Source organism: Mustela lutreola, chromosome X, assembly GCF_030435805.1.
Source record: "Mustela lutreola isolate mMusLut2 chromosome X, mMusLut2.pri, whole genome shotgun sequence".
In the NCBI taxonomy this organism is placed as follows: domain Eukaryota; kingdom Metazoa; phylum Chordata; class Mammalia; order Carnivora; family Mustelidae; genus Mustela; species Mustela lutreola.
In genome coordinates, this window is record NC_081308.1 from 80534420 (window position 1) to 80558018 (window position 23599).

The window sequence follows — 23599 nt, forward strand, 5'->3', positions numbered from 1 at the left end:
AAATCAGAACATATCTCAACCAGTATCAGAATTTCTACCTTTACTGTATCTTTGCTATTTTTAAATATACTCACAGTTCCAGAGTTTTGGCACCAAATGTCACGCCCTCTCTGCCTGCAGAGATGACGCAGCACCAACACACACACAGGTTGATGCACAAGCTCTTGTTTATTCCCTGGTCGATCTTTTTTCCTTTCTGAGGGGAAGTTCCCTTGCCTTATATAGGGCATAACAGCCAATCACAGAGGTGTTCACGTGAACAGGAGGTATACAGCCAATCACAGAGGTGTTCACGTGAACAGGAGGTATCTGGGGCTCATAGGCAGTGGTGGCATGCCGTGTTCATGTGACGAGCACGAGGTCACGTGTGGCCAGGGCGGATGTTTTTCAGGCTGTCCATGCTGCTCGGGCTATGTAGCCGGCGCCATCTTAGGAGCGCGACCGGCACCATCTTAGGGCATGACCCCGACAAGTGGTTATATAAGCATTTTGTTTAGCATGTAGCAAAATTCCAGATGCTCAAAAGTAAGGCAAGTATTCAGTATAATCCACATTATTTGTATAAACAGGCACAGGGAGCCATCTTTTTAAGTTAGGGAGTAGTGGGAATGCTCCCAAACCAAGTTTCCAGACACGAGCCAAATATGAACCTTGCTAGCAAGCCTCAGTCTTAGACCTGTTATGTTAATGCTTTTCTGCACAGCATGGTTTGTATGAATACCACTTTTGGTAGGAAAAGGAAACTGTATGGTATTTGTTTTAGTACTTCAAACTCAGGTGATTGTGAATTTGTCGGATAGGGAGATAAAGGCTATTTTTATTAGGGGTGCTTCTTTAAAAAAAATTTTTTTATTAACATATAATGTATTATTTGTTTCAGGGTACAGGGGTACAGGTCTGTAATTCATCAGTCCTACATAATTCACAGCACTCACCATAGCACATACCCACCCCAATGTCTGTCTCCCAGCCACCCATCCTTCCTTCAGCAGCCCTCAGTTTGTTTCCTGAGGAAGAGTCTCTTATGATTTGTCTTCCTCTCTGGTTTCATCTTACTTCATTTTTTCCCTCCCTTCCCCTCTGATCTTCTGTCTTGTTTCTCAAATTCCTCATATCATTGAGATAATATGATAATAGTCTTTCTCTGATTGATTTATTTCGCTTAGCATAATACCCTCTAGTTCCATCCACGTTGTTGCAAATGGAAAGATTTCGTTTTTTTTGATGGCTGCATAGTATTCCATTGTATATATACACACCACATCTTCTTTATCTATATTCTTTCATCTCTTGATGGACATCTAGGCTTTTCCCATACTTTGGCTATTGTGGACATTGCTGCTATAAACATTCGGGTGCACATGCTGCTTCGGATCACTACATTTGTATCTTTGGAGTAAATACCCAGTAGTGCAATTGCTGGGTCTTAGGGTAGCTCTATTTTCAACTTTTTGAGGAACCTCCATGCTGTTTTCTGGAGTGGTTGTACCATTCTACATTTCCACCAACAGTGTAGGAGGGTTTCTCTTTCTCTGCCTCCTCATCAACACCTGTTGTTTCCTGCCTGATTAATTTTAGTCAGAATGGCTAAAATTGTATTTCACTGTGGTTTTGATTTGTATTTCCATGATGCCTAGTGATGATGAACACTTTTGCATGTGTCTGTTGGCCATTTGGATGTCTTTTCTGCAGAAATGTTTGTTCATGTTCTGCCTATTTGATTGGATTATTTGTTCTTTGGGTGTTGAGTTTGATAAGTTCTTTATAGATTTTGGATATTAGCCCTTTATCTGATATGTCATTTGCAAAGATCTTTTCCCATTCTGTTGGTTGTCTTTTGGTTTTGTTGACTGTTTCCTTTGCTGTGCAAAAGCTTTTTTTTTTTTTTTTTTTTTTTTTTGCCAGTACCATACTGTCTTTATGATGAAGCTTTGTAATAGAGCTTGAAGTCTGGAATTGTATTGCCACCAATTTTGGCTTTCTTTTTCAACATTCCTCTGGCTATTCAGAGTCTTTTCTGGTTCCATATTATGTTTTTTTTCCCCTAAAACTTTTGCTATATTAATTTTATTAAATAAACATTTAATGTTTCTTTTGTTATGACTATGCAAATGTAGTTCACCGCTGAGCCATGCTTGTTACAAAATTATTTTTTTCCTCTGCAGTTAAAACTTGCTATTTAAAAAAATCATTCTGTCGTATTCTTCATAGCAGTCATAAACTGAAACCCAGACTCCCCCCCCCCCCCCAGTGCAATTAATCACGTCATGTAATTTCCCAGTTCTATTTATTTTTCTTGGAGTTATCTTTCCTGGAGTCCTCCATCCCCTGTTGTGATTGATTTTAAGGTTCATGTTCCATCTTGAGCTTTATAAATGTACCAAACATACCTGTCCTTACTCTTTCCTCCCACTGAGCTTGAAAGCTTGCTACAAGTACAAGCATATGCTCCATGTCCTCTTGCAAATACAGCCAACTAGGTTGTACTTTGCTGATTTCTGGTTATAGGTAGTTGTTAGAGACCCACATAATATTATATCAGCTTTTATTTATAGTGTTTAATTTTCTTTATTTTTGGTTGAGGGGTTGGAGTATTGATAGGACAAGAACTAAGAAAGCAATTAAATAAGGAAAAAGGTGGGAATTTCAGAAAATTTGGGCATATTATTGTAGTATCACATGTCCTAACATGTTCATAACTTAATTTCTGAGCTATTTAATGAATCTCTGATAGATGGCATCTTCATGTTGAATGATGGAAAATTACCTTCAGTTACTATTTTATATAGTTTTGTTGTGATAACTTGTTTTCTGATTTTAAGAGTTTCTCTCAACTGGGCTTTATCATCCTGTTATGGCAGTTTTATCTTCAGCAGAGTTCCTGTTATCAGGAACTCAGTATTCTGACTGATCTCAGCAATTTGCAGTATTGTCCACATGTCTGCAAATGGAGGAGAAAAAAGACTCTTTTTTTAAAAGAAGATTTTATTATTTGAGAGAGAGACAGATGGCAACAGAGAGAGCAAGAGAGAGCAGGAGTGGAGTGGGGAGGAGAGGAAGAAGCAGGCTCTTTGCTGAGTGGGGATCACCCCCGCCCAAATCCTGACAATTGAGGACATGGGGCTCAATTCTAGGATCTGGGATCATGATCTGAGGTAAAGGCAGACACTTCAGTGACTGAGCCATCCAGGTGCCCCAGGAAAAAGACTTGTGTATTTCAGAGAATCATGGATATTGACTCAGGCCCTCACCCAGTAAATCATGTGTTTTGAAAAGAAGGGGAAAGAAAAAGCTGCTACTGACAGTAAGGTGTGATAGCTAACAGTGGAAGGAAGAAATATAAAAATAGAGTAGTCTTTGGTTATTTTATAGAGGGAAAAACAACCCAATGCTCTTCAGTGGTTTGGGGGGCATTACTATATCATTGCACAGAATAGAATTGATCTTGATGAGGGCTCATCAAAGTAGGATTCACTGTGCTTCATAGAGCAGCCTAGGCATAATGTATTTTTTAAAAGTTTCCATTAGGAATGATTAGCCTTTTTTTTTCCTTTTACTGATATACATAAAGAAACATATATCCTTTAGGTACATAGCCAACATTCATATATCACTGATTATACTGGCTGAAGGATTGTGTTTAGCTTTTAAGAAAAGCTCATGGGAAAAATATATGTCTATGACTTGTTAGACATTTAATTAAAAATGTCATGGATGTAACTTCAGAAGAACTGCATCAAGTGTAAGAGGGAAGTTTCCAGAAATATTTGGTAAAATTTCAGATGCATTTTGTATGTTTCCCCTTTTGCTTTATATGGATTTTTTAAAAAAATATTTTATTTATTTATTTATTTGAGGGAGAGAGAGAGTAAAAGAGAACATAAGAGGGGAGAAGGTCAGAGGGAGAACCAGATTACCTCTGGAGCTGGGAGCCCGATGCCGGACTCAGTCCCGGTACTCCCAGATCATGACCTGAGCTGAAGGTAGTCACTTAATCATCTTTTGTGTTATTATCATCATATATGATAGTTTAGATATGTATAGGTCTGACAGTGCTTTGTATTCTTTATTTTACTTTAAATGATCAAGTATATATTAAGGAAAATAAACTAAAAACAGTGTGCTATTTTCATAGTTTATTTTTTTTTTATTTTTTTATTTTTTTTTATTTTTATTTTTTTTTTTTTTATTTTTTATAAACATATATTTTTATCCCCAGGGGTACAGGTCTGTGAATCACCAGGTTTACACACTTCACAGCACTCACCAAATCACATACCCTCCCCAATGTCCATAATCCCACCCCCTTCTCCCAAACCCCCTCCCCCCGGCAACCCTCAGTTTGTTTCGTGAGATTAAGAGTCACTTATGGTTTGTCTCCCTCCCAATCCCATCAAAATGTTGAAAATAGAACTGCCCTATGACCCAGCAATTGCACTATTGGGTATTTACCCTAAAGATACAAATGTAGTGATCCAAAGGGGCACATGCACCCGAATGTTTATAGCAGCAATGTCCACAATAGCCAAACTATGGAAAGAACCTAGATGTCCATCAACAGATGAATGGATCAAGAAGATGTGGTATATATACACAATGGAATACTATGCAGCCATCAAAAGAAATGAAATCTTGCCATTTGCAACAACATGGATGGAACTAGAGCGTATCATGCTTAGCGAAATAAGTCAAGCAGAGAAAGACAACTATCATATGATCTCCCTGATATGAGGAAGTGGCATAGTTTATTTTGCATACAGTTCTGGCACTCTATTCCTTTATGTATATCTGAATTTCTATCTCATTTCAATTTCCTTTAGCCTGAAGAGTTACCTTAAACATTTCTTATAGTACAGGTTTTCTTCAATTGATTATTTCAGATTGTTTGTCTGTGTTTTTAATCTTCACTATTTATTTATTTATTTATCTTCATTTTTGAAGGGTATTTTATGTGATGCAGAATTCTAAAATGATAGTTTTTTCCCTGATTTCCTTTTCACAGTTTAAATATTCTCTTATGGCTTCCATTTTTTCTGATAAGAAGTCAACAATCATTTTAAACTCTGTTTCCCTTTGGGTTCCTGGGTGGTGCAGTTGGTTAAACGTCTGACTCTTGGTTTTGGCTTAGGTCCTGATCTCAGGGATCGAGCCCTGCACTGTGCTCTGTGCTTAGTCCAGAGTCTGCTTGGTATTCTCCCTCTCTCTGCCCCTTCCTGCTCATGTGTGCTCTCTTTCTCTCTCTAAAAATAAACTAAAATAAAATCTTTAATAAACTCTGTTCCTCTTTGTGTAACCTATCTTTTTCTCTGGCTACTATTAGGATTTAATTCTTTATCACTGGTTTTCAACAATGTAATTATGATGTACCTCAGGGTTATTTTATGTTCATCTTGTTTGGGGTTCATTATGATTCTTACATTTATAAATCAATATTTTTTCATCAAATTTTGGAAATTGTGGATCATCATTTATTGAAATATTTCTTTTGATTTCTCTCTTCACCTTTTTGGAAATTTCTTCTATATTAGATCAACTTTTTATTGTCCCATATGTCATTAAAATTCTCTGATAATTTTTTAAACCATTTTTTCCCTTCTGTGCTTCAGATTTAGTTCCTATTGCCATTATTTCTCTTTCACTTTTTTTTTTCTTTTTATCAGTTTCTAATCTGTTAACACCATACAATGAAAATTTCATTTCATGTATAGTATTTTTCAGCTTGAGAGCTCTATTTTTTTCTTTAATAGTTCTATTTCTTTTATTGTGTTCATGTTTTCTTTAAATGTTGAATATCCTAATAATATCTGTTTTAAAATCTTTGCCTGCTATTTCCACCATTTCCATCACTTCTGGATTTGTTTCAAATGGTTAGTTTTTCTCTTGTTCATAATCATATTTCCTTGCTTCTTTGATTCACTAGTAACTTTTGACTGATGGTAGATATTGAATGTGACATTAGTGAATATTGTAATATGGTTATTTAAAAAACCTTAGGCTTTTTTCTGGTAGTTAATTTATATGTAGATCAGCTTGATCAATTCTATACTTGTATTTAAGCATTTTTGTATGACTTTAAAGTAGCATTTCTTCCAGCGCTAGTCTAGTCCTATTTCTAAAGTGTGGCCTTTTTCTGGTCTGAATACTCAATGAAGTCTCTCTACCTTAGCTGATTTTTTTGGTGTGTTTCACTTAAAAAGTAACCTTTCTTAATTGAAGGACAAAAATTATATCATAGTAAATTATACATTATTATAAAATACGTGTATGTGTGTGTGTGTGTGTGTGTGTGTGTGTGTGTATAACAATGAGGTAATCCTGTAAGTTTAATCAGTCATACAGAGGTCTTTGTGGGTTGTTTTTTAAATTATTGTATGTAGTTTGTTTTAACTAAAGAAAATCATTACAATTGTGACCTACTTTTTCTTGGTTGGATTTTATTCATTAATAGCCAAGTGTTTTGGTAGAGCATAAAGCAATGTTTCATTACTTTGCCAAATCCCTTGCTAAGCTCTTTTGCAGAATGAAATTTTTCACTATTTATGTCATCGTGTAGAATATAGGATATGAAAATAGAATTGTCCACTTAACTGCAGTTATAATTTGAATTGTCTTGCAAGATATATTTCTTTTCCCCCAGACACAAGTGAAGCCTCTTTTGAGTTTAGAGCTAAAATTAAGGACTATTTTAGATTGAGTCCTCAGGACACTTGTTTTTTCATTGTAGGTAGCACTATCTCATTTTTACATCTCCTGTGTGATCTCCGTAGATGGTTAGAAAAGCAATATTTCATCAGAACGATGGGTTACTGCCAGCACCCCTCTGTGAGTTGGTTATTAAAACCATGTCCTTTCCTTTCCAATTCAGAGTGCAAGCTTTTGACTAATGTTATATACTTGAGCTCTTCTGACATAAGGGGAGAAGATAGCTAAAACAGCTCTCAAACCTGGGTTTATAGCCTTTGGTATCTTTTGGTATTTCAGTGAACTAGTTGAGGTGGTTCTTAATCTTTTTCAACCTTCTATCCTTAACATGGTTGATAGCCAGTGAGAGCTGCATTCAAACAGAAATGGAAACTTTTAATTTATGTATAGCTTTTAAAAGGCAAAGAAATGAAGGTTTATTGCAGTTGGCGCAGTCTCTGATTCAATTAATATCAAATGCGTATAAATCCTATTAGAGATCTGTCATCAGTGAAAAAAGAATATGAAAAATGCGTGACCTATCTTTACTGGATTCAGTTAGAGAGAGACCATAGAGCTAAGGAGCTTTATGAACTGCATATTAATCATAACTGGTCTTCTGAGATAAACCTATTTCTGGTAACTTATCAAAGCTGTACAGAAGATTAGTCACTCCCTTTGGTAAAGGAATGTTTTACATATTGTTCTGAGTTTTGAACATTGTAGCTTTAAAAACTGATTAACAGATACTTTAATATTAAAATATATCTCTTTGAATTGTGTAGCTTAGGCAGCTATTATCCTGTAGTGCCACCTCAATAGGGAGATGGGCTCTTTGTCCAAAACTACATCATTGTTTTGTTGCATATTGAACAAGACAGTGTATTGTATTAGAGACCAGACAAAAGAACTTTGCTACAGCAAACAGTCATTAAGTCATGCAGAAATATTTCTTTTCTTAAATCTTTACTTTAAGCAACAATTAGGTATTTCCTAGGAGCATTTTTAAATATCACTTTCAGTGCCTGAAGTCTTTTTTATCTCTTTGAAAAGGAAGAGAATTAGCTTAAGGGGCCAGTTAAGACCATCATATTAAATGGATAGTATTACTAAAGATAAGGGAGCAGTTTATAATCTGACAAAATAATTAAGATCATATTTTTAAAATATGTGAGAAGGTTTCACAAGATTATGAAACTCCTAGATAAAGCATAAGTTGTTAACAGGTATAAAATATATTTTGTATTAGTAGTTTACAAAACAGAGATGTTGAGTGATATAAGCATTTAGTTCTGACCTCCTATTACTACTTGAGTGGCCACAGTATATTAAATCCTGTTGATAAAAATATAGAACCATGACATGGTGAAGATATTTAATAATACATATCATTTTATTACTTTGTTTTCATATTTTTAAAGTATCAGGTCATGATCCCAGGGTCCTGGGATTGGGTCCTGTATCAGGCTCCCTGCTCAGTGGAGAGTCTGCTTCTCTCTCTTCCCCTCCCCCTGCTTGCGATCTCTCTCTCATTCTCTCTTTTGTTTTCTGGAATAAATAAATAAAATGTTTAAAAAAAGGTCAAAAGATATGGAAGTACATACATTATAATATCTCATTCTTTCCATCCTATACTCTAAGGGTAACTACTATTAATAAATTGGCATATAATCCTTCTACTTTTAAAAATGCATTCATTGAAGGAATATGTAACACAGAAAAATGCACAAATCATGAACATACAGTTCAACGAATTAGTGAATTCTCCCATGTAACGAACACTCAATTCAAAAAATAAAACATTACCCGTTCTTCCCAATTCATATTGCCTTCCTCCTCCCCAAAGGCAACTGCTATTATAACTGGGAACACTATAGTTCAGTATTGCCTGGTTTTAAACTTTGTATGAATTAGGGTATCTACTTTTCTGTATCTGTCCTCTCTTCTTCAGCTCCATGTTTGTGAGAGTCACTCACAATTTTTTTTAAAGATGTATTTATTTATTTGAGAGAGAGTATAGATGGAGAGGGAGAGGGAAAAGCAGACTCCCCAATGAGCAAGGGAGCCTGACACAGGGCTCCATTCCAGGACCCTGGGATCATAACCTGAGCCAAAGGCAAATGCTTACCTGACGGAGCCACCCAGGTTTCCCAGTCATTTATAATTTTGAATGTAAATGTAGTTTGTCATTTTATTCTATAGCTAGGGTCAGCAACAATTACTGTAGAGGGGCAGAGTAAATATTTTAGGCTTTGCCCATTTTACATAACCTGTCACAGCCACTCATTTTGACATTTATAATGTGAAAGCAACCATAGAAAATCTGTAAATAAGTGAGTATGCTTGTATTCAGACAAAACTTTATTTGTAAAAATAGGCTGCTGGCTAGATTTGGCCCATGGCCATAGTTTGCCAACCCCTGCTCTATAGTATTCCATTATATGAATATATCAAAATTAACTTACTTAATTCAGATTTTGCCAGACATTTGTGGTTTTGTTATGAATACTGTTGTATGTTTGTTTTTGTATACTTATGCATGCATTTCTATTTGGTATATGGAATTACCACATCATAGTTTACATACATAGGTTCCCCTACAGCAATAACGCCAAATGGTTTTGTAAAGTAATGGTTAATTTATACCTCTAACAGTAGTTAAACTCATCATCAATTATCAGTCTTTTTAAGAGATATTTTCTTTACTAATTTAAGTTAAACATAATATGTAATATTTTCATTTTAAGAATTAAAATATTAGAGACTTCATATATCAATTTATATTTAATCAAAAACTCCCTATAGAAAATTTGATACGTTAGCCTCTAACTTCACTAATTATATTTTCCTTAATTCTAATATGCTAACAGAGCTCCACAGCATACATTATTTATTTTATGTATTGGACTGTCAACCAATGTCTATGTTGCCATACTTTGGCCAAGGAGGGTAGGTGTTGACCAAGCAAGACCAAAGAAATTACCTGGAGACAGAGATCGAGGGATAGTTTCATTGAGGGAACTTTCTTACAGGGTGTTCAGGAGTGGTAGAACAAAGCATCTACTGCTGGAATCTACATGTGGCAAGCTTTTATAGTACAGCAAACAGCCTAGCAACGGTCTGCAGCCTTTTCCCTCCTGTGTGGCCAATGTTCCAAGGAGATCAAGGCCTGCCTTCCAGACATTTGCCACACCCAGAGCCCTTGACCCTGAACATTGAACAACATGTTTCTTTTAATATCCTATTGAATGGGAATATAGAGGGAGGATAGGATCTGTGTATTCTCAAGATAGTGATTAACAGGGACATTCAGGGTGTGCTTGCACAAACCAGTCATCTAGCACGTACCATATAATGTCTAATAATATTATCATTATAGCCATGTAGAACAAAGGAAAATACTTCAATACTAGATAACATAATTTCTGCACATGTACTCTAATTAATAACCTTTTCCAAGGGTATCTTTTACCTTTATCTTAGAGTCCAAATGTGTAGAACTTTTTTCAGATGTCATCTTCTTCAAACTCCTTGGCATTTGAGACCACCCTCTACTCATTCTTTGAAACTCTTGTGCTTTTTACTTATCTGTACCCAGCTTCTATTTCCTAGTTTTCCATCTTCCTGCCCCAATAATTTTGCCTAAGTCTGAGTTTTCATTTGAGGCCATTTTTCTGCTAAAATTTGCTTGCCATGTTGAATTCATATTATCACCCTTATGTAAGTGCTCTTAAATATATATCTTTGATCTAGATTTCTCATCTCCTTCTGGTCTTATTTTCCAGATACCTAGAAAGTATCACTGTTTCATCTCATCTTTTCAAATTTAATTATCTAAAGTGAAACTCATAATATTTACACTTTATTCTCTCTTCTTTCCAACCCCCCAAATCTCATATTCTTTCATATCCATTTAGCAAATACATACAGTGGAAAGAAGTGTTTAGTTAAGCTTTGATAAATAGCAAGTAATAGAGTAATTTCTCTTCTTGGTTAAATGGAAGGTAAGGGAAGGAATAAAAGTTTTATAAAACTTGTTAGGAATGAATTTATAACTGTATTCAAAATAATATGAAATATTGTTAATATTTGTAGACCAAATAAATCATTTTTCAGTCATAATTTGGGATAGTGAAGCAAGTTAATTTTGGAAAACAGTACAGAAGTAGTGCTTTATCATTCTAATTGAACAATGATCATAGTTCACTTCTTTCTGGTGTCTTAGAAATAAAGCTATAAATATACGCTAAAATTTGAAAATAATTTATTCAGCATCAATAAATGATAACTATCATCTTGAAAAAGGAATTGCTTCTGGGTAGTAAGAAAAAGCATGTCTTTGCAGGGAAGCACTGACATCTTCTGAATCTAAATGGGATTAATTTAAAACTTTGGAGAAAAGCATATAATTTATCAGAGTGTCATTTTCAAATGTGGAAACCCTTAATCTTATAGGAAATGAGGAGAGTCACTGAAATTCTTTAATAACCCTGACATACTGCCAAAATGTAGATAACACTGAAGTAGATTCCTTGATGTTAATCATGGGAACATATTAGAGTTGAGTATAGTTAAAATAACATATATTTGGGTGTCTTCTTTGTTCCAGGCCTTGTTGTAGCAGCTTAGCATACAGTATAGTGAAGAAAGAAAAAAATACATTCATATATATCCATATCCACACACACATACACACACACACACACACATATACACATACATACACATCACTAGCTAGCTAGATGAAATCTCAGGTATAAATGCTATGGTGAAAATAACTGTAGTATGGTAGGGAGTACCAGGGATGAGAGTTGCAATTTGAAATAGGGTGCTCAGAATGGGCCTTGTAGTGACATTTGAGTACAGACAGAAATAAGGTAAGGAAATTAGGCAAATATACATCTTGTATCGTGTTTATTTTTTGGGTTTTTATTTCTCACTTCATTCCTGAAGGGATTTGGTACCTGAATTACTTAGTAGATCAAAGCTTAAGAAAAACATGGTACATTGATATATTCTGCCTTTGGTAACATCAGAGAACCCTACTAGGGAAAACAGTCCATGCCGAGGAAATGTTCTGCCTGGGCTTGTTTTATTGCCAGTGCTGTCACTGGAGTTCCATGTTGCCTATAGTAATTGAGGGTGGAGTATTTTTTTTGAAAGATTTTATTTATTTATTTGACAGAGCCAGAGATCACAAGTAGGCAGAGAGGCAGGCAGAGAGAGGAGGAAGCAGGCTCCCTGTTGAGCTGAGAGCATGATGCGGGGCTCGATCCCAGGATCCTGAGATCATGACCCAAGCTGATGGCAGAGGTTTTTTTTTTGTTTGTTTGTGTTTTTGTTTTTAAAATTATAATTTACAACTATTCATTGATAGTATATTGAAAATCAATTTGTTTGGGGCCATCCTCTTTTTTTTCCCTTTCCTTTCAGCGTAACAGTATTCATTGTTTTTGCACCACACCCAGTGCTCCATGCAATCCGTGCCCTCTCTAACACCCACCACCTGCTTCCTCCAACCTCCCACACGCCCGTCCCTTCAAAACCCTCAGGTTGTTTTTCAGAGTCCATAGTCTCTCATGGTTCACCTACACTTCCAATTTCCCTCAACTCCCTTTTCCTCTCCATCTCTCCTTGTTCTCCATGCTATTTGTTATGCTCCACAAATAAGTGAAACCATATGATAATTGACTCTCTCTGCTTGACTAGTTTCACTCAGCATAATCTCTTCCAGTCCCATCCATGTTGCTACAAAAGTTGGGAATTCATCCTTTCTGATGGAGGCATAATACTCCATAGTGTATGTGGACCTCATCTTCCTTATCCATTCGTCCGTTGAAGGGCATCTTGGTTCTTAGCACAGTGTGGTGACCGTGGCTATTGCTGCTATAAACATTGGGGTACATATGGCCCTTCTTTTCACAACATCTGTATCTTTGGGGTAAATACCCAGTAGTGCAATGGCAGGGTTATAGGGAAGCTCTATTTTTAATTTCTTAAGGAATCTCCACACTGTTTTCCAATGTGGCTGCACCAACTTGCATTCCCACCAACAGTGCAAGAGGGTTCTCCTTTCTCCACATCCTCCCGAACACATGTTGTTTCCTGTCTTGCTAATTTTGGCCATTCTAACTGGTGTAAGGTTGTATCTCAGTGTGGTTTTAATTTGAATCTCCCTAATGGCTAGTGATGATGAACATTTTTTCATGTGTCTGATAGCCATTTGTATGTCTTGATTGGAGAAGTGTCTGTTCATATCTTCTGCCCATTTTTTGATAGGATTATCTGTTTTGTGTGTGTTGAGTTTGAGGAGTTCTTTATAGATCCTGGTTATCAACCTTTTGTCTGTACTGTCATTTGCAAATATCTTCTCCCATTCCGTGGGTTGCATCTTTGTTTTGTTGACTGTTTCCTTTGCTGTGCAGAAGCTTTTGATCTTGATGAAGTCCCAAAAGTTCATTTTCGCTTTTGTTTCTTTTGTGAATGCAGAGGTTTTAACCCACTGAGCCACCCTGGCGCCCCAAGGGTGGAGTATTTTACTATAATATTTCCACACCTGATGAAATTCACTTAGATGAAAATAATCTTTCAGGTCAGACCCTTAACCTGCTTGTTTTTGAGTGCAGATTTACTCGTCTAAGAATCAAATGAGGAGCACCTGGGTGGCTCACATCATGATTCCAGGCTCCTGGAACTGAGCTCTGAGTCTCTGTCAGGCTCCTTGCTTAGCAGGGAGTCTGCTTCTCTCTCTCCTTCTGTCCCTCCCTCAGCTTGTGTCCCCTCTGTCAAATAGGTAAGATCTTAAAAAATCAAATGAGAAGAAATGTGAGATGGTTTACTGGAAAAGCCTAGGCAGTGTGAAAATATTGTAACAGTGATTTTCTGGAGATAATTCTTCTGATGTTATTAACTAGGTAAAGGTAAAGGTAGGTAGCACCTTAGAGTAGTAGTCAGATCACAGAGTATAGGAAATTATCGATTGCAGTTATGTAGCATCTGTCCTAGTTGCTGATTTTCCCCATTATTTACTGTTGTTGTAATTGAGAAAACTGGAAAATGAAATTTGAATACAGAGCTCTTAGTTTGTTATATTCCTGCTAAGTATTATTGGAATAAATGCAGATGAAATTTTACAGGCTGCTTAGTGATTATTCTATACAGAAACCTAATAGTTGTATCATGGATTTTCATTTCAGTATTAAGAATTCTAAAATCTATTTGGGGAATTTTCCTTTCACTTTTAAGAAATTTTACAGATAAATCCTCAGTTTTCCAGTATGGCAGTGTATCACTGATATCCAAGCAAGAGCATACAGGGCTTATAATGTAAAGAATTAAAAGTTAAAAATTACATTATATAGGTTCTGACTATGTATGTATGATCCAATATGTTTTTGCTTAGTTTTCTGACTTCTGGTGTCTTTTAATCTGGACTTGCTACTTTAACATTAAATGCATTCATATTTTTGGTTAGCCAATACAATGTGCCTGTGTATGCGTGCATGTGCATGTGCACACGCACATGTACACACACACACACACATAATTTTTGCAATTAGAAAGGAGAAGAAACGTATGGGATGCCTGCCCAAGAGCATATTAGCACAGTAAGGACACTTAGAAGAATCTGGTCCATGATGCTCAGATTCGGTTGCTCCTACATCTGCTGTCCATCACAAAGTGAGATTTGGTGTTGTAGAAAAACAATAATTAAAAATCTCCTGAGGACTCATTGAATGCAGGTCTAGATCTTTGGACAGCTGTGTTCTTCTCAAGCCGAGCCAGGCCCGCACACAAGCAACCATGTCTAAGGGACCTGCAGTTGTCTTTGATCTTGGCACCAGCTACTCCTGCATGGGTGTCTTCTAGCCTGGGAAAGTGGAAATAATTGCCAGTGACCAGGGAATCCAAACCACCCCAAGTTATGTCGCCTCCTCAGACACCAAACAATTGATTGGTAATGCTGCAAGGAATCAAGTTGCGATGAACCCCACCAACACAGTTTTTGATGCCAAACACTTGATTAGATGGAGATTTGATGGTGCTGTTGTCCAATCTGATACTAAGCATTGGCCTTTCATGGTGGTGAATGATGCTGGCAGGCCCAAGGTCCAAGTACAATATAAGGAAGAGACAAAAAGCTTCTATCCAGAGGAGGTGTCCTGTATGTTTTGGACGAAAATGAAGGAAATCACAGAGGCTTATCTTGGGAAGACGGTTACCAATGTAGTTGCCACAGTACCTGCGTACTTCAGTGATTCTCAGCATCAGGCTACCAAAGATGCTGGAACTATTGCTGGTCTCAGTGTACTTCGAATCATCAGTGAATCAACTGCTGCTGCTATTGCTTATGGCTTAGACAAAAAAGTTGGAGCTGAAAGGAATGTCCTGATCTTTGACTTAGGAGGTGGCAGTTTTGATGTGTCAGTACTTACTATTGAAGATGGGATCTTTTAAGTTAAGTCCACATCTGGAGACACCCACTTAGGTGGAGAATATTTTGACAATTGAATGGTCAGCCATTTTATTGCACAGTACAAGCACAAAGATAAGAAGGATATCAGTGAAAACAAGAGGGCAGTTCATTGTCTCCATACTGCTTGTGAACATGCTAAGCGTACACTTTCTTCCAGCACCCAGGCCAGTATTGAGATTGATTCTCAGTATGAAGGAATCGACTTCTATACCTCTGTTACTCATGCCCGGTTTGAAGAATTAAATGCTGACCTGTTCCGTGGCACCCTGGACCCTATAGAGAAAGCCCTTTGGGTTGCCAAATTAGACAAGTCTCAGATCCATGATACTGTCCTGGTGGGTGGTTCTACCCATATACCCACGATTCAGAAACTTCTCCAAGATTTCTTCAGTGGAAAAGAACTGAGTAAGAGCATCAGCCCTGATGAGGCTGTTGCTTATGGTGCAGCTGTTCAGGCAGCCATCCTTTCTGGAGACAGATCTGAAAATGTTCAAAATTTACTGCTGTTGGATGTTACTCCACTTTCTCTTGGCATTGGAACTGCTGGAGGAGTCATGACTGTTCTCATCAAGCATGATACTGCCATTCCTACCGAACAGACACAGACCTTCACTAACTACTCCAACAACCAGCCTGGTGTGCTTATTCAGGTGTGTGAAGGTGAGTGTGCCATGACCAAGGACAACAACCTACTTGGAAAGTTTGAACTCACAAACATACCTCCTACCCCTTTTGGTATCCCTCAATCTGAGAGGATATGCTGCTAATGGTATCCTCAGTGTCTCTGCTGTGGATAAGAGCACAGGAAAAGGGAGCTAGATTACCATCACTAATGACAAGGGTCGCTTGAGCAAGGAAGATACTGAGTGCATGGTCCAGGAAGCTGAGAAGTACAAAGGTGAAGATGAGAAATAGCAGGACAAGAATTCACTTGAGTCTTACGCATTCAGCATGAAAGCAGCTGTTGAAGATGAAAACCTTCAGGGCAAGATAAATGATGAAGACAAACAGAAGATTCTTGACAAGTGCAATGAAATCATCAGCTGGCTTGATACGAACCAGACTGCAGAGAAGGAAGAATTTGAACACCAGCAGAAGGAGCTGGAGAGTCTGCAACCCCATCATCACCAAGCTGTACCACAGTGGAGGGGGCATGCCAGGAGGAATGCCTGAAGGCTTCCCTGGTGGTGGAGCTCCTTCCTCTGGTGGTGCCTCCTCTGGGTCCACCATTGAAGAGGTTGATTAAACCAACCTGAGAATAAATAGGTCTAGCATTGTTCCACACACAATATTCAAAGGACCCAAATTGGTAGCAAATTCCATGGCAGTTGTAACATTGTGTAGCTGTAGCAAAAAAAACTGGACATTCTTCATAGTTGAATATGAAATATGTGCACAGGGAAAGGACATAAACATTTGCACTTTATAAGCACTGTAAAGTGGAAAATGCAATGTCTTAAATAAAACTGTATTTAAAATTGGCAAAAAAAAAAAAAAATCTCCTGGGGCCTTAAAAAAAATGTCAGCTTTTTTTGAGGTCTGTTTTTCATGTAAATAAAAAACAGCCAATTATATCTCAGAGAAAAATTGGTATAAAAATAGTGTAATTTTTGGCCCACTCATAATTGGGACCATTTAGTTTCATGATCCTTCGTATGACACATTGCACTAGTTCCTAGATACTTTAATAAAGGTGTTATCCTTCCTGCTCTCTTACATCTTCATAATAGGGCTGACTTAACAAATACTTAGTAGATTGACAGAATTCTACCCAACATTGATTATTAACTCAAATGAGGTATACATGTAGAATAAAGAATGTAATAATAAAATTTATAAAATGGTATCAATTCCTCTGGTACCTGTATCACTCGAAGGGCTAATCATTATTCTAAAATAAAACAAAAGATTTTTTATTAGAGGAAAAAAATTCTGTGCATTTTCCCCCCATCCTGCCTCCTATTTTGAATTTTTCTGCAAGTCTGGTTTAAATCCTACTTAAAAGTTTACATTCAGAAACGTATGGGATGCCTGGGTGGCTCAGTTGGTTAAGCGGCTGCCTTCGGCTCAGGTCATGATCCCAGCATCCTGGGATCGAGTCCCACATCGGGCTCCTTGCTCGGCGGGGGACCTGCTTCTCCCTCTGCCTCTGCCTGCCATTCTGACTGCCTGTGCTCTCTCTCTCTCTCTCTCTCTGACAAATCAATAAATAAAATCTTAAACAAAAATAAAAAAATAACGTATGCACTTTACATAGATGTGGTGATGCTTAATTATCCATTAAAGAAGACATTTCACATTTTCAACATGAATGGTTTCTTACTCTAAACTTTTCTTTTAAAAACATTAATTCAACAAGGGAAGGCCAGCAGTGCAAGCAATAGTTGTAGATGTTTTTCAACTATAGCTGTCAGGAACGTATGTTGAAATACATATGAAATACCACATTGTGGGTTGTGGGAGTACCTTTAACGGAAATCCAGATAACACCAAAAAAGGGGGGAAAAAAAAAAAGAAGTTCATTGCCATTGGACTATAAGATTAGCCTAGATTTTGATTTTATGTATTTTTAAGGGTATCATCATATAGATACCGCATCATTTTCTCTTAAAATTTCTTCTATTGATGATTGTTTTAAGATACATAATGTCAGGGATCTTTACCCTCTTTCTTCATTCAAAAGTGGCTTCTTATGCTACCTTGAACAGCACTGTTTTTATGTATTTTAAAAGTATTTTAAGGGCACGTGGGTGGCTCAATTAGTTAAGTGACTACCTTCGGTCCTGGTCATGATCCCAGAGTCCTAGGATCAAGTCCCGCATCCGACTTCCTGCTCAGCAGAAAGTCGGATGCGGGACTTGATCCTAGGACTCTGGGAAGCAGGAGTCGGCTTCTCCCTCTTACCCTCATCCCTCTCATGCTCTCTCTCTCTCTCTCAAATAAATAAAATCTTTAAAAGACAATAAAGGTATTTTAAAGATGTTCTTAATTGCCTATGCATGTTTTATTGATTGACATATAAAATGAACTAGTAAATTATTTTTAAAGATTTTATTATTTATTTATTAATTATTATTATTTATTATTACTTATTTGTTATTATTTATTTATTATTATTTTATTTATTATTTATTTGACAGATAGAGATCACAAGTAGGCAGAGAGGCAGGCAGAGAAAGAGGAAGGGAAGCAGGCTCCCCCCTGAGCAGAGAGCCTGATGTGGGGCTTGATCCCAGGAACCTGGGATCATGACCTGAGCCAAAGGCAGAGGCTTTAATCCACTGGTTTAGCCACCCAGGCATCCCTAAAATAGTAAATTATTATTAAATTTTTTGACACCCATCCACAAATGTTTTCTGATATTCCATGGTGATTTTGCATGCTGCTCAAATACTCCAGAGTATTTGATGTAAACAGGATCTCATCTCTCTGTGTCTTTCTCTGTCTCTCTTGATTCCACCTTTTCCTTTTTTAAAAGAGTTTATTTATTTATTTAACAGAGGGGGGAGAGAGAGTAAGAGAAAGCACAAGCAGGGGGAGCAGCAGAGGGAGTGGGAGAAGCAGGCTCCTCACTGAGCAGGGAGCCTGATGTGGAGCTTGATCCCAGGGCCCTGGGGTCATGACCTGGGCTGAAGACAGAATACTTAACTGACCAAGCCACCTAGGCACTCCTGATTCCACCTTTTCTAAAGACTTGGATATAATCTCTTTTCTCTAAATAAAGCAAGATGGGATCACGAGGGAGACAAACCATAAGAGACTCTTAATCTCACAAAACAGAGGGTTGCTGGGAGGAGAGGGCTCGGGAGAGGGTTGGCTGGGTGATGGACATTGGGAAGGGTATGTGCTATGGTGAGTGCTGTGAAGTGTGTAGACCTGGCGATTCACAGACCTGTACCCCTGGGGCAAATAATACATTATATGTTTAAAAAAATAAATTATAAAAATAACTCTTTTCTCTGTAGTAGCTGGAAGAGAATAATAATAATAATAATAATAATTTCTCTATTCAAAGTAGGAATGAATCAATATGCTTGCAGAGAGGCCTGTTCTGTTCTATATGGTTATCTTAAAAAATATTATGGTAAAAACATATAACATGAGATCTCACCTCTTAATAAACAGATTTTAAGTGTATAGTACAGTATTAACTCCAAGTACAATGTTGATTTCTGGCACTTTTCATCTTGTATGAATGAAATTTTATAGCCATGAAGCAACTCCGGATTTCCCTCTCATCTTAGCACCGAGGAACCACCATTCATTTTATCTTTTGATGAGTACAGAGATCTTTTCAAGATACTGATTTCACTTATTTTCTTTTCTGGATCATATGGTAGTTCTAATTTTAATTATTTGAGAAATTTCCATACTGTTTTCCATAGTGGCTACATTATTACGTCCACATTATAAGTGTTCCAGGGTTCTAATATTTCCATATTCTTGCCAACACTTTTATATTTTGTTTATGAAACATATTTTTTGTATTTATAGTGGCCATCCTAACAGATGTGAGGTGATATCTCATTGTAATTTTGATTTTAATTTCCCTGATAAGTGATGTTGATATCTTCTCATGTACCTGTTAATCATTTGGATTCTTTGGAATAAATATTCAAGTACTTTGCCCATTTCTTAATGCATATTTGGTTTTCCACTATTGAATTATAGGAGTTGCTTACATATTTTGGATTTTAATCCCTTATTTATTTTTTTATTTGTTCCCATTGACATTGGAGTCATATAAAAAAAAATACTGCATGAGTGCCTGACTGGCTCAGTCAGTAGAGCATGTCGTGAGTTTGAGTCCCACATTGTATGTAGAGATTACTTAAATACAGAAATCTTTAAAAAAAATATACTGCCAACAACAATGTCAAGGAGTTTACCTCCTATGTTTTATTCTAGGAGTTTTATGGTCCTGGTCTTCTATTCAAGTCTTTAATTCATTTTGAGTTAATTTTTTTTTTTAAAGATTTTATTTATTCATTTATTTGAGAGAGAGAGAGACAATGAGAGCATGAGTGAGGAGAAGGTCAGAGAGCGAAGCAGACTCCCCATGGAGCTGGGAGCCTGATGCGGGACTCGATCCCGGGACTCCGGGATCATGACCTGAGCCGAAGGCAGTCGTCCAACCATCTGAGCCACCCAGGCGTCCCCATTTTGAGTTAATTTTTGTATATAGTGTCAGGTAGTGGTCTAGTTTCATTCTTTTTCCTTTTTCTGTCCAGTTTTCCCAACACCATTTATTGAAAAGACTGTCCTTTCCCCATTGTATATTCTTGCCTCCTTTGTCATAAATTAATTGATCATATATGTATGGCTTTATTTCTGGGCTCTCTTTTCTGTTCAGTTGATCTGTTGGTCTTAGTTTATGCCAATACCATACTGTTTTGATTACTAGAGCTTTGTAGTGTAGTCTTCAATCAGGGAGCATGATACCTCTGGCTTTGTTCTTTCTCAGCATTGCTTTGGGTATTCTGAGTCTTTTGTGGTTCCATACACATTTTAGGATTCTTTGTTCTATTTCTGTGAGAAATGCCATCAGAATTTTGGTAGGGATTGCATTGAATTTGTAGATTTCTTTGGATAGTAGGGACTTTTTTTTATTATTAATCCTTTCAGTCCATGAGCACTGGATACCTTTCCATTTATTTTTGTCTTCTTCAGTTTATTCATCAGTGTTTTACAGTTTTTAGTATATAGGTCTTCCATTGCCTTGGTTAAATTTAGTCCTAGGTCTTTTATTCTTTTTGATGCCATTGTAAATGGGATTTTCTTAACTTCTCTTTCTGATAGTTCCTTATTACTATATAGAAATGGAATCAATTTCTGTATATTGATTTTGTATTTTGCCACTTTACTCAGTCTTTTGCTAATTTCTAAGAGTATTTTGTGGAGTCTCTAGGGTTTTCTATATATATAATAATTTCATCTGCAGATGGTGACACTTTTGTATCTTCCTTTTGTATTTGGATGCTTTCTGTTTATTTTTCTTGTCTAATTGTCATAGCTAGGATTGCCGAAACTATGTTGAATAGAAGTGGCGAGAGTGAGCATTCCTGTCTTGTTCTCGATCCTGGAGGAAACACTGAGCTTTTCCCATTGACTATGACGTGTTCTGTGTGTTTTTTTGTATATAACCTTTATTATGTTGAGGTGTGTTCTGTCTATAGCTACTTTTTTGGGAATTTTAAAAATCATAAATGGAAGTTGAATTTTTTGTCAAATGCTTTTTCTGCATCTGTCAAGATGATCATAAGATTTTTATCCTTCATTTTGTTAATACAGTATATCACATCGATTTATAGATGTTGAACCATCCTTTCATGCCTGGAATAAATCCCACTTGATCGTGGTGAATGATCTTTTAATGTATTGTTGAATTTGGTTTGCTAATATTTTGTTAAAGATTTTTGTATCTATATTTATCAGGGATACTGGAGTATAATTGACATAATCATCTGCTGTTGCTTCTGCCTTTTTTTTTAATTTTTATTATTATTATTATTATTATTATTATTATTTTGTAGTGTTCTTGTCTGGTTTCAGTACCAAGGTAATGCTGGCTTCATAAGATGAGTTTGGAACTGTTCCCTCATTTTCTGGTTTTTTTTTTTTTTTTTTTGGAAGAGTTTGGGAAGGATAAGTATTAAATCCTTGATTGGAAGAATTCACCAGTAGAGCTGTTTGGTTTTGGACTTTCATTCGCTGGGAAGTTTTTTTTATTAGATTCAGTTTCCTTGCTAGTAATTAATCTATTCAGATTTTCTATTCATGATTCAGTTTTTAGATGATTGTTTTCTGGGAATTTATCCATTTCTTCTGTTTTATGCAGTTTGTTGGCATTTAAGTGTTCATAATATTTTAGATCTTTACTATTTCTGTGGTATCAGTTGTAAATACTCTTTCATTTCTGATTTCATTTATTTTAAGCCTTTTTCTTTCTGAGTCTAGTTATGATTTGTCAGTTTTGTTTATCTTTTCAAAGAAACAGCTCTTAGTTTCACTGATATTTTCTATTATTTTTTAAACCTTTATTTCATTTATTTCCACTCTGATCTTTAGTATATCTTTTTTATTTTCTACTAACTTTGGCCTTTGTTCTTTTTTTCCTAGTTCTTTTAGTTGTAAAATTAAATCCTTTACTTGGATTTTTCTTGTTTCTTGAGGTAGGTTTGTATTACTATGAACTGCTTTTGCTGCATCTCATAAATTTTAGGTTCTTGCCTTTTCATTTTCATTTGTCTCAGTATTTTTTTATTTTCTCTTTGAATTCTTGAATCCTTGGTTGCAGTAGCATGCTGTTTAATCTCTGCATTTTTGTGATTTTTTTTTCCAGTTTCATTCTTCTGATTGATTTCTAGTTTCATAACATTGTGGTTGGAAAGATGCTTGATATGACTTCAGTCTTCTTAAGTTTATTGAAATTTGTTTTGTGAGTTAACGTGTGGTCTGTTCTGGAGAATGTTCTATGTGCACGTGACAAGATTATACTATGACTATATATTTGCCAAAATACAAGACTGTATTTTGTGGCTTTTGGATGGAATGTTCTGTGTATATTAAGTCCATCTGGTCTAATGTGATGTGTAAGGCTGATAACTTCCTTTATTTTTTGTGTGGATGATTTATTCATTAATCCAAGTGGGGAGTAAAATCTCTTAGTATTATATTAGTATCAATTTCTCCCTTTAAGTCTGTTAAGATTTGCTTTATATATTCAGGTACCTCCTATTGGGGGTGAATATTTATGAATGTTATATCCCATTAGATTGACCTGTATAGCATTATGTAATACCCTACTTTGTCTTTTTATTACAGTCTTTGTTTTAAAGTCTGTCTTGTCTGTTAAATGTACAGCTACTGCAGCTTTTTTTCGTTTCCATTTGCATTGAAAATCTTTTTCTTTTCCTTCCACTCATACTCTGTATCCTTAGATCTAAAATGAGTCTTTTGTAAGCAATATATAGATGTCTTTTTAAAAAATTCTTTCACCCATTCTGGGTCTTTTGATTAGAAAATTCAGTTCAATTACATTTTAAGTAATTATTGACAGGCATGGACTAATTGACATTTTGTTAATTGCATTTTGGCTCTTTTTGTAGTTTTTCTGTTCCCGTCTTTGCTCTCTTCCCTTGTGTTTCGATGAATGAATTTAATGTTATGTTTGGATTCCTTTCTCATCTTTTGTATAACTGTTGTAGATTTTCTTTTGTGGTTAGGATGAGGTTCACATATAAGTTTGTGTGTGTGTGTTTGTGCATGTATGTAAATGTATGTGTATGTATGTGTATGTATATGTGTATATATAGAGAGAGACTCTCTCATCTCACTTTCTCTCTTTCAAATTTGAATGCATTCTAACAACCACATTGTTTTCCCCACTATGTATGTTTTTTGTCATACTTCATATTTTTATTTTGTGTTTCCCTTAACTTA

At 36.2% G+C, this 23599-nt stretch overlaps 1 protein-coding gene and 1 pseudogene across 9 annotated transcripts in view; both read left to right on the top strand.

Annotated features, from left to right (window-relative positions):
- The window catches only part of DIAPH2 (diaphanous related formin 2), a 1001991-nt gene that overhangs the window by 114896 nt on the left and 863496 nt on the right, over positions 1-23599 (top strand). The window lies entirely within an intron of this gene.
- LOC131821125 (heat shock cognate 71 kDa protein-like) lies at positions 13607-17948 on the top strand (annotated as a pseudogene).